Source organism: Netta rufina (genome assembly GCF_964035555.1).
Source record: "Netta rufina genome assembly, chromosome: 5".
Taxonomy (NCBI): Eukaryota; Metazoa; Chordata; class Aves; order Anseriformes; family Anatidae; genus Netta; species Netta rufina.
In genome coordinates, this window is record NC_140128.1 from 6,597,099 (window position 1) to 6,610,419 (window position 13,321).

Genomic DNA, 13,321 nt, shown 5'->3' on the forward strand with positions numbered 1-13,321 from the left:
AATGAATTACTTAATTTCACATCTTAATGTATAGTACCTATGGTTTTAATTAATCCCCTATTTTTTCTTTAGCATTCACAATACTTTTACTTTTTAAGGTTGCTCATGAACATTGCACTTGGCAATGAATCTAGATAAAATTTACATGGAGGAGAGTAAAAATATAGTGGGGGAGGAAGAAAAGTCACCCAGTCTGGGGTCTACTAAACTTGGCAGATCTTTTCATTGCAAGAGTACAATAGAGGCATTTCATCATTTTATTAAGTGATAAGTAGATAGATTTTGACTTCAGCATGAATCCCCATTAAGAGGTCAATGTTGGCATAAAACCATACAGTATTCATCATGAAAAGTGATGGGCTTGCTGAAGTTGTGGTTAAATTCAGGAATAACGTAACCATCTTCATGCACAACACATGACTCAATAGTTTTAAAGCAGTTCCATAGGCAAGGTCTTGAAGAGGTACAGAGATAGATATCTTCAAATATTGATGTGTCACACAGTAAATAGTTAGATTTATTATTAAAAACAAAATAAAATAAAATACCCCCTCCAAAAAAAAAAAAAAAATCACCTAAAAGTATAGAAAACCTCTTTTGAAACAGCAGATATTTATTTTGTAGATGTCACCGCTGCATATATCCTATTTGACAGCAGACAGAAGGACCAAATTCTACTCGCAATTACTTAAGAATGAGATAAACAAGAACTTGCACCAGCAAAATGGAGCTCAATTTCAATTACGACAGGTTTCTAAGGGGTATGCAACAGTAATTCTAGTTATGTAGGTGTAGTTGTCATACCAAAATAAAAATAAATTTCTAAGAATGCATTGAGAGAAAGCTGTGCTCAGTTAGTTCCAAACCTAAGCCCATGGGAGAAACATTCAAAGGAGATGAAAACAGACTTTAAAAGCAGAGTTTCTTTCTGTTCCTGAAACGCATATGTTGTCTGCTTCTGGTAGCTAACACTTCAAGCAGCACTCAGCAGATTCAACTAAATTGGCTGTGAATGGGCAGAAAGATCTGTTGTACAGAAAACATTTCGCCTCACAGTTTTCTAGACTTTGAAGCAGGAACTGTTGCAGCCAGCTAATCTGAACGGGGCTCCCATGCCTCACTCCCCCACTCTTCCTCTCAAACTGGTTTTCCAACAGATCAAAGCATTCCCAGCTTAAAGAGTTAACTTGTCTACAGTTTTTAAATGCAAATAAACAAGTACTTGGATAACTAGTATACCTAAATACAGACGATTGGCTGTTGCTAAGCAGATACCCCCACAAAAAAGAAACAATATCCAGAATCATACAGAGTAAAAAGCCAATGGAATCAATGATGATTGTGCTCATTTACAAACATTATGACAAAAAAAAAAAATGTAATAACAAACTTGTCAGTACTCTCCCAATACCCCTGCACACATCTTAGTATACTTACACACTACTTCTTCTACTGAAATTCTTTATAAGGCAAGGCCAAAACTATTGCATGTGAAATAAAAGTCTGATGTTTACTCTTGTATGACTGTTCACTTAAAGAACACCAACTGACATAGCTGCCAAAAATACCCCCAGGAAATTAGTCTAATTGGCTTAGGTCTAAATTATTTCTGAATATTTCTAAGTTGGAATCTTTTAAATAATACTTCCACTTTTTTTAGCGATTAAATAATTACCCAACCCATGTATGGACCTTAAGCTTGAATATGGAGCTCAGTGCAATATTTAAATAAAAACTTTGACCTGATTGCTTTTAAGAAGTCATCATCATGCAATTAACTAAATCTTACTAATATGCATCTTGGAAATTCGTCATTGTGCCCCTACACTTTATTACATTCAAGAGACAAAATTACACCAAACTATGTTTTAAGAAATTGCGTTAAAGGTGTCTTATCTATCTCATTTACAGCGAGGAAAGAGACAGCACTAGGTTTTTATACCCATGTGCCAGGACAGAAGGAATTCCAACGAGTCCAAAGGAATGGCAACCTTGGATCCACTAATTTCAAAGTGTTGATATTTTACAGAAAAGAAGTATAAACTCTTATCAGATACACAGACTGAAGCACAGCAAGGATAGGTGGGAAAATATAGAGCAGATCCCAGAAACTGTGACTCTCGGTCTTCCACATTAAAGGAGAAAATGCTACAGCAATTGGTTACAGAACAACCAACTCACACTTGCGTGTGTATAGATGCTTACACACACAAATAGTTAATGTTCAGTTATAGATTCTATAAACGTTCATTTATTTTTTAATTCAAAACGTGAACACCCTCCCCCCAATTTTCCCAATTAATTTTTAATACTAAAAAAAATGTAGTTTTGTGGGGGTTTTTTGTTGTTTTTTTTTTTTTTTTTTTTTCAATTCCTAACCCCCTTGCCTCTCTTTTTCTATTGTTCCAGTGGACAGCATTGAAAAGCAACAGACAATAGGTCCACAGATATAGAAATAAAAAGTTACTGAAAAAAAATAAGTTTTAATCTATGTTTTTTGTGATTACACTTGGAACTTTCAACAGTATTTCCTTGCACTTAATTTCCCTTTTTAATTTCACACATGGAAGATATTATTTGGCACTTGAACAGGCCCCCTGTATTTTTGAGTTCTTACCCTGGAGAGATGAACGGATAAACTCCCATCTCTCCTGCTCTTGATGCTTGGCTGGGGACAGTTTTCAGCAGCAAGTTAGAAGGCAACAGCACATCAGTCGACACTGCAAGAATTAGTCTCAGAATGCAAATCTTCCTTTTTTTTTTTTTTTCCTCTCCCATCAAGTACTAAAATGTTTTCAGGTTTTCAACAAATCAGTAAGTATTTCATTTTGCCATCTTTGGGGGGAAAAAAAAAAAAAAAAAAAAAAACACTAAAGAGAGGCATGGGACCAATGGTTCCTTACCAGAGTTTACTGCAATTACGACTTTCATATCGGGTAAGTGACTGTAGCTCAACTATACCCTGTATCTAATGTCTCCACGTTGAACTGCATTCTGCTTCTCTTACATGACAGGTAAGGTGTTTTTACTATCCCGCAACAGATCTCTCAAAGTAAGTCCTAACTAAGTCCTTTTCAAGCTGTTCACCTTAACACAGAGCACTGCAATATTCACTGGAACAGCAGACTGTGTGAAAACCAATCTGCAGCTTTGGGGTTAGGGCACTCAGCTGGCAGGGGCAAGCCCTGAATGCCGATACCTTTTGAAATGAGCATTCAATTCTTCACACAAAATTGAACAGCTGCACTGAGAGAGGGAGAAAACTCCCGCCAAATGTGTTAGAGCACTTCCCAGTGATGATTAGAGGCAAATCATTCTAGCAAAAGCACCAGACCAATGCAGCCAAATCCAGCAGCTGAAGGTATTTTCTGCTGCACTGAGGAAGAATGGTAAACCACACCCTGAAAAGAGGATTAATAAAATGGCAGATAACAATTACAAAGCTGATTAAAGATTTGGGTTTAAATCTCTATTATATTCTACTATTTCTCTTTTATTCTCAGTCACACTTTGACTTTTTTTTTTTAAACAATAAATCTGAATTTCTATATGCAGGCTTTTTCAAGTTATGAAAAACCTAAAATAACAATGATTGAAGTTTTCATTTTACCTATTTATCTACTCTTTCCTTTTACTACTACACTAATCCATAATGCTTTAAAATAGATGGCTTAGGTTTTCCTCATTTAAATTATTAGTTAATTAATTAGATAATTAAAATTGTCTTTTTCTTTTGCCAAAAATAACATCTCTTTTATTTCAGCACCCATGATGGTGTAAATAAGGCAAGAGAAGGTACTCTGTTTTCCTAAAATCAAAATCAAATACAATCATGTTGAACTTTTGACCATAGCTCAAAAAATGTTTGTGCCCAAGTCAATATTCTTACAAATAAAGGTCAGGTATGTCAGATACTAGATTTGTAGTAGAACAGCGTCCAAGAGGTGGTGTCTAATTTTTCTGGCAGCAGAGCCATTCACAGACAAAAATGGAAACAAAATCCTTTTCCCAGAGCTCAGGATACAATTTAGGAATCGCGTCCTTAATTAATTTGCTTAATCCTTTCTTGAACCCATTGACTCTTTTGGTCTCTACAGTGTCATGTTGCAAAGACTTACAATGCGATTGAATTCATTGCCTGGGATTTTGCTAGTGTCTTTTGTTTCACTGACCATGCTCTCAAAACACAAATTATGTATGTATGATAAATTGTTTTGAAAGACTGTCTTTGTATAATGTTCCCTTGGCAATTTTGGTTCGGAGTTATAATACCAAAATCAATATTTAACCTAGTCACAAAAAAAAAAAAAATGAAAACAATGAATCATTTTAAAATTCTCTCAACTGCCATGAACATCTAAGGGAAATAATTGAAAAACTAAAAGTTATTTGAAACACTCTTGAGAAAATGAAATACCAGTACGTGTACAACAACCTTCAGCTAATTAAGGCACCACATGATTTTACAACGTACATAATGGATGGCAGCATATACAGTTTACTGAGCCCTATCGATAAAGCCATCAACATTTTTCACTCAGACAAGGGTTCATGTTCCCACTAAACAGCGAGCTAAACACACTAAATCTTCCTCTCTACTATGCAATCATAGCCATCAGTACAATTCTAAGGCTACATCCTTCCCTAATGCCAGCCATGTACAATGGAGAACCTGTCCACTTGTTTGTTTTTCCATTTAAAGCAAGAAACAGAAATCTTGTGTCCTGGGAGCAAACACACAAGAAACCATTTGTTAGCTTGTGCGGTTTAACACGCATTATGGACCCTTTGCTCTGTACTTCCCGAAACTACATTCTGATCCATCCATCAACATTCATCACAGGTCAGTACCACAAAAAACTATTCAGGAAAGGTAGATCACACGAGGATTTTTTCCTCCCATTATCTAAAATGAAGTTAGAAGCATCTTTTTCATTTCTAACTCTTCCTCCTCCCCACTCTTCACCACAAATCTAGACAGATGCACACACGCTCTGCCTCTTTACCCCTTTCTGTAACACCCAGGAGTGGGCTTTTCACTCATTTTCACACGGAGTGAGTAAAGCTGTCAAACTTTCTGTAGTGAACAGCCTGATGGAACCAGAGTCGGAACAAAGCCAAATGTGTGCAACCACTTTAAATAGATCTCTCTCCATCATGCCATTGGATTAAAAAATAATAATTATTATAAAGCTCTGAGAGGATGAAAGGACAAGCCAGAGGTGCCAGTGGAGAGAAATTTTGCAATTTTTGTGGAAAATGGCTGCAGGAGATTTCAGTGGGGCTTCTCACTACAACTGCAAACAGAGGTTACCTTTTTGTTGGTACCCAGTTCCTGACAGCAGCTGATTCAGACGCAGCTGTTGTGCTGAAGAGGTTCCCTAGCTATTTTCCAGTGCATGAATTAACTCAGACTGCACTGACGAAATCTGAAGACTACTAGCTCCTGTAGCAGTGAGTTGTTGAATAAGATGTTTTCCAGTAAAACAAAGCAAAAATTGACTAATGTCATATTAGTGACTAATCTCAGATTCAACAGTCAGTTTTACAATCTTAAGCAAATGAGCTCTCTGTTGAAGAGACAAAGATTAGATGTTTTAGGGTTGCTTTTGGGGGACACTGGAGTATGATGAAGAGCACCCCACTGCCATACCACATTGTACTCTACTGAGTATGATGAAAAGGTAGTAAGGAAAAGTAATGATACTGAATGACTTACTATGGATCCTCAGGTAAGACAAGATCTAAAATACCTAAAAGTCAGAGACTGCAGATGATAAAGAGGAAAGAAAAAGAACATGCAGAGGCAAATTATCCTCACTAGAGTATATGCCAATACTATAAAGAGGCAAACTCACTGGAGGCAATGCAACTTAAAAGTACCAGCAAAATGTCCGCTTGTTCTTGGGTTTAAAAACCCCTTGGGATCCTCAAGAAGTTTTGTTAAGGGCAGAGGACTCAAAAAAAAGAAAGACAAAGTTTGAGAGTATGTTCCAAAGAACAGCCAAGTACAAAAATGAAGTTAAAACAAAATCTGTAACCACCTAGAAAAATTTTATATGCCCTGTAGCGAAGACTGTAAGTTTTTTTGAGCAAAAGCTCCTACAAATTGGGACTTCTGTTCTGGAAGTCACAGGATAAAGAGAAGAGCCAGAATAACAACTAGCATTAGCTATTACAAAAGAGAAAGCTATACTTAAGCTTGAACTGTCCTAGAAATAAAATGGTTAAGAGAAACAGTGCAGTCATGTGAAGGGGAAAAGGGTTTATTTTACCAGAAGTGTTTTAAGTCACTGAGAGTATTTCCATGCAAATATGAGCAGCTAATGTAGGAAAGCACAAACCTCAGATAATCCTCCAAAAAAGGACTTGCATGCTTTTAATTTTTAAATAAAAATACCAGTAAATTTGTATCAATGGCTGAAGTACCACTATTTCCTTAGATACAAAATTCAGTAACTGTGACTTTAGTGTGAGGTTTTAGGTTTTCGTTTTTTGATGTTCACCAAGAATTCATTCTTAAATTACACGGAGGACAGCTTGGCTATTGGAAATGATTTGTCCCTTAAGTACATGAAATATGATAAACCGAAATGTACAGGTCATCAGTCCTCAGTCCAGAGATCCTGTGAACATGCAGCAATCAGTTTTAAAACTCATTATATGCTTCCAGTGTGTTCTTTGAAGGAAAAACACCTTACAATGAAGCCTTTTCTAAAACCGAACTTTTATATATCTGATGGCTGATACTGAGCCACAGTGGTTCACAAAATTCAAGTTTCAAAAAGAACTGCCAAGACCATTTATAGCCATCTTTCACAGGACTCACACAATGAAAGAGGCAAAGGCATACAAAGGAAGACATATATTTTTTCTTTCATTTTCTTTTTTTCCCCTTTCTTAATTATTACGTTTAGGAAATGTCAAATCCACGAGGAAAATCTATGAAATACTTGAGCTTTCAATTGATGTTTTTTTTTTTTGGATGGAAACACAGAGAGGACTATTGTTTTATGTTATTAGCTCTACTAACGCTTTCATTATAATTGTAAAAAATCAAACACATGTAATTTGTCAAATACCGAGAGGACTGTCATTACGCTGATGATCTTAATTTGCATTGTTAAAAAGCAATTGTTATTTCCTTAGTAAAAATAGGAAAATTGTATCTGGCAAAACATTTCTACCCCTGCAAGAGAGCAATGGATCATTTCCAGCAATGTAAAGCAAAGTTGGATATTCCACTAGCACAGCAAAGCAGCTATGCATCACTTAGAGTTCATGGTCAAAAAGAAACCTGTGTACAACTCTGTGAGTAACAATCTAATGTGTGACTTTATCAAGCACCTCATTTAGTTTTGTGAGCCACTTCGTGGTAGTTTGAACAAGGACAGAAAAGGAAAGTTATCCAAAGGCTGAATTACAAAGCAATAATAAGAAAGAAGCTGTAGTATTTTGATGGAAAACAGATATCACCACGAAATTAGTAATACGGAGACAACGCATTGCAAAACTACACCAAGTTAAACCAACACTGCGAAAGCTGGAAGCTGTATTTAATGGAATAATGATGGCATTTCTTAAGCTATCTTCACAGAATCACAGAATATTAGGGGTTGGAAGGGACCTTGAAAGATGATCTAGTCCAATCCCCTGCTGGAGCAGGAACACCTAGATCAGGTCACACAGGAATGCATCCAGGAGGGTTTTGAAATATTCTAGATGTAGGCTCACCAGGGCTGAGTAGAGGGGGAGGAGATCCTCTCTTGACCTACTAACCACAGCCCTTCTAATACACCCCAGGATGCCGTTGGCCTCCTTGGCCACAAGAGCACTGTGCTGGTCCAAGGTCATCACATAGTCATTTTCCCAGCAGCTAACTCATTTGCATGGTGTGAAAATTTCTTAATGGGCAAGATACTTATAAATTTCATTTCAACACAAAATCTATCCTTACTAGAGACATTCAAAAACAATCAATAGAGAAAATTCACATTTTGCATCTATTCTGAGTGATTCCCCTCACTGACTGCATTGTCAGGTGTAATATTTTAAAGTTGGGGGGGAGGGAGGAACCAACTCCAAGCAATGTTTTTTTCTTCAATAAGCAGTTTTCAACCTTAATTAGAAGCAGTGTTCACCTGCCCCAGGGACAAATTTCTGGCAACACTAGCCATCACGTGCATAGTTCCACTGAAACCAGGAGTGCTACGTTAGATGAGAAATGTTTGCAGAACTGGGCCCCAGGCAGTAAATATCAGCCTGAATGTAAGATGAATGAATGACATAGCATGGAAGAACAGTTCAGTCCCACATCATGGACGCATATCTGAAAATTAGTGCAACTCCGGGAGATATTTCCAAGAGCCTTTTGGAACAGAAACTCTTGTTACCCTATGTATGACCAAAGTAGAATCATTTCTAAAAATATTCACTGCTTATGGTGGCATCTCCAGATAACCATCACAGACCAGCATAGTAACACTAGTGTTCAGTATTAATCAATGCTTTGTTTGAAGTTTCCTTTTTTTTCCCTGATTCCAATAATGTGAAAAGAGCAGTACAGTACATTACCCACAGCATCTGAAAAACACAAGCTTATGAAGCCCAAGTAGCAAATATTACATTATTCCTTCTTTCATTCCTTCTAAATGAAAACCCAGTAACACAAAACCAGTGATAATGTAATTCAGATACCATAAACTGACCAATGAAATTTTATAATGATGTTAAATTGTTTTTCTGAGAGATACGGAACATTGCTTTTACATTTTTTTCCCTCCCTTAATCCTAAGGAAATGAGGATTATAACTTCATGCTGTTTATCTCTTCCAATAGCTTTGGAACACATTACTCAGTTTTAACAAAATTTGACAGAGGGATATGGCCTCAAAGATATTGTGTTCCCGCAAGTTTTGTGACACTAAACAGATGGGAAGAGGAGAGAGATCTTTATGTAATCACATTACATATCCCACTGAGAGAAAGGCTTCAGAGTATACATGTGCTTTGTTAAACTGTAGTATTTCCAGGAAATACAACTTATGCCACAACCAGGGAAAAAAACTTCAGATGAAGCATGTGAACAGACAGAAAGCATGCACAGAAAGGAAAACGGCTCCTCGTTCTGGCACTTATGAAGTTACTTATTATGAAGGAGAGGCAGCAGCAGAAAAATCATGCTTATTTGTTATCTCCTACCTGACTTCGGAGATTTCTACTTCCTAGGAAGCCTGATGACTTCAGTGGCAGAGATAACGCTGACAGGTTACACTTCATGACCCATTGGTGCTGTTTTTCAACATCACTGTTGTAAACGGAGATCAGAGCATGACTCTTACTCATTTTGGATTCATATATAATCTCTGAATATGTGGTTAGTTGGGAGGTTCTGTTTTTTTTACAACACATAACCGTATTCTTACATCTTTCTTATTGTTTTTCTTTAATACTAGGACTTCAGCAACTTTTGATTATTTGCAGGGTTTACAGTATACTGCAAGTGTCAACTCTATACCTTCACCCTTCTTTTTCTGATGTTACTAATAATGCTAGTCACAATTTCTGTGAAGCTATTCTAATACATGCTATTTTTAAACAAACACGTAGGAGTCAATATGCCAGTGGAAAGCACAAGGAGCAACGCATTTCAGGCATACCCTGTTCCACTGTAGGGAACTATTTCATGACCATGGGGGGCTCATGGCTGCCATTAGCTACCTACTGCAATTTATTTGAAAAAAAAAAAAAAAAAAAAAAGTCAACCTAAAACATTTCATTTCAGCATTAGGCTATGGAAGGTTGGATGATATGTATGCCAAGGCCAGCATACAGCTGAATCTCTGCAGGATTACACAATCAGATTTGGAGGGAACAAAATTTCCTAACACTTTATTATTTTTGCTTGCAAGTAAGCTGCATCTGTTCCTTTTTTTTTTTTTTTTTTTTGACTTGCCCTGAATGCACCAAGATATAAAATCACCTCCTGCTTATTTGAGCTTTGCTGCATCTTTCTTGTCAACTGTAATTTGAAAGCAAACTAACTGAAAATAACCAAAAACTGAAAAAAGATGTATAAAAACAGACCTTAAAATTGCATTTAAAATAAGTACTGATATTCTCAAATTCAAACATGTTTATATTATAAGAGAGAGTTTTCTTGCATAGCCAAGCAGTATTAAGATAATTAACTATCTAGATTTTTCCTTTAACTACTCCACTGAAACAGGAAGCTGCCACAGCAGTGTTAAAGGAAATGTCTCCCACTTTGCACAAAGGGGAGGATGCTGATAATTATTTGATGATTAGTAGTTTATATGCTTTGCAAATTTCATCAAAGCTTCTTCTATACAAGCTTACTTCTAAATGAAAAGCTCTATCATTTCCATTGGTGTAACTCCCTGTGAGAAAAGTAGTTTTCTGCAGTTTAGCTGAGACTTTTCACATGCTAGATAATCAAAGCTAAACCATAAATAGCATTCTTAATAGTGTCTGCATGAGGAATGACAGTAAACAGTTACAAGACTCCAAATTCATATCGTAGGTCATAGCTTCGTAGGCAAGATTAGGAGGGAGTATCACCTAGGAAACAGACAAAAAATATAAAGTGTTTTGGGGACAGCCTGAAGAAGAAGACTGCTTAAAATTTGATTCTATTGAGTTAGACTAATAAAGTTCAATATTACTAATGACTTTCATATTGCATACAGGGAGATTATTTTCATATGCTTCTGAACTCTCTTTCTCTTAATATTAGGCGTCTCTCAAAATTCAAATGTGCCTCAAAAACTTCTGGGAAAATGTGCCAATGTTCTTCAAATCCAATTTCATTCAAGTGTGTTGAAGTGCGCTTCATCTTTGAATAATCTGTTAAGGATTTTAAACTGTGTTTTCATTCTTTTCTTTCCAGTCAATGATAATTAAAAATGACTGATTACAGAATCAAGATGGCAAAAAAACATCTTATGGCTTAAAGGTGAAAAGCTAACTTTAGGAACTGGAAGTACAGGAGCTGAAAAAACAAAAACAAGAAGACTATTTTTGAATACTTACTAAAATCCGCATTTCTTAATGAATGCCATCAGACAGCTTCTACAAATATTGCTATACTACATACAGGATGAGTTACCTAAGTATAATGAGATGTGCAAGTTCATTTTAAACTATTTAATCTAAACACCATTTACAGATTCATTATACAGCTAAACCTTAGTTAAGTTTTCCTGCTGCAAAGCACCTTGCTTGGTGAGGATTCTGCTTGCCATACGAGTATGAGGTTTGTCTTACACCCTTCTGGACTGAGCACCTCCTCTCCCTTCCACTCATTGTGTTTAACATCCACGGCATTTAGAAAAGCTGTAGAACAGTAGTTCAGCATGATTCATATTCTGCCTTTGAAATGCAGAATTCTGAACATTTAATATATGGGAAGCATATACAGTGAATGAAAAAAACAGACTTGCTTCATTTTCAGTTGAACAGCTACTCTTCTTTCTATTCTGGCTAGAAAATTTAACTCTTATCAGGGAATATGTCTTTCTCTTTCAACACTCAAACTCTTGTGTGTCATCTTACCTGCTCTTGTCTGAAGGTTTTGCATACTAAAGATTCTGTAGGTCTCAGTCTTCAACCTCTCTCATAACTAAAGGCATATCTTTGAAAGATAGCTTTATAAATGCTCTCAGTTGGGTAGTCTCTCCTCAGGATTAATGTTGTTTCAAAAGCAACTGCAGCACTTCTGCCAGCAGAAGACAAATTTGCTCTCTATTTTGAGCGTCAGATAAATCTTAAACACAGCTGAAGGCATTCAAGCCATCAAATGAGAGCACATACAGCACTTGCATAATATCTATCAGCATATGGCTAGCAGAGCCTGCTTAGGTCATGAGGGTGGTTCTTCACAAAGTGAATGAGCACAGTTTGTTCGGATTTTTAGGCCTGTTTAAAAAAAGATCTGTTTCAGTTCCGGGACTAGTTATTTTCCTGTGTGAAGTCCTGGCAGCATACCATTTTCTTAGAAGCTCTAATTTGGAACAGTGTTTTTTCCCTGTGTTGGGAAAATCTGAAAGGCTTTGGGAATTTATTGAAGATTATATGTGCACTTAAAAAAAATCAGGCAATTATTTCAACTGCCTGAGCTACCTGAGTCTGAACCACTTGTTCTTAGCTTTCACAAAAACAAGCGATAGGTATGTTTGTAGACTGTTTTTAAGAACAGGTATCTCTCACTAGTTGCTACTTTTTTTTACGAAGCCTTTTTCTTTCTCGTGTTCTGTTCAGGAAATAAATTTGTAATTTATTTTTCCATAACCGTATCCTTTCCTGAAACTGTAAATGTGAAAAACACACTTATTTGCTTTGCTATACAAGCTGTTTATTCCTAGATACTTCTAAAACATATGTTTGCACACTTTTGTCTTCCCTTATAATCTGAATTCAGCCTACAACTTTCTAAGAAAAATAACCTGTAAAAGAAATACTGGACCAAAAAGAACTTACTGTCTTCAGAGTAAGTGGTAAGTACAGTTTGAAGAGGAAGGAAGATACTGTTTGCTTTCTACTGTAAAACAATAATTACTGGCAAAAACTCTGCTTGGAGGCAGGAAAGGAATATATGCTTGTAAGCAGTACTTAAATCAGGAATGTGGTTTTGGATGCTACCTAGCTGATTGCTTTGAATTCCACTGCCCCTTCTCAGTGAGGAGCTCGAGGTTTCTAGTAGCTGTGACTGGCTGGAAAGAACAGACAGGCAGAAGGGAGGGACTGAGCTCTATCCAAATGCACTGCTGAACTAATGCCCTCAGCCTTGCACTGTAGCAAGAGCCTGGCTTGGGACAGGTAGAAATTACTAGTAGCAGTTTGTTTTATTTTAGCAGAAGGCAGCAAGGAACATAAGCGGATATAATTAGTTCAGAGAATTCTGTGAGAGTCTTGGATCTTTCTCCAGTATTTCAAAACCCCAGTGTCTTTCAGAATTCAAGCCTGTGCAGAAACACATTAAGAAACAGGCCACAGTACAGGCAATTTATGTGTTGGCAAGCCAGACAAATAATTATGGCAAGTCTAGCCTTTGAAAGTATGCCAACCTTCCAATTCTAAAATTGAGAAAGGAAAACTATTTTAATGTTTAGAATGTTATTATGCTTGTCTCTGGGAAATAAATAAATAAATAAATAAGTCAATTCCTGCTTAGTAAGTCTGGTTTTGCATGGATTCGGAATAATACCTTTGATTTTGTCTGATTCAAACCATGGGACTGCAGGAAAATACTATCATCAACACTGTGGTTACGAGTACATCTTATGCAAATGAATTACGGTCC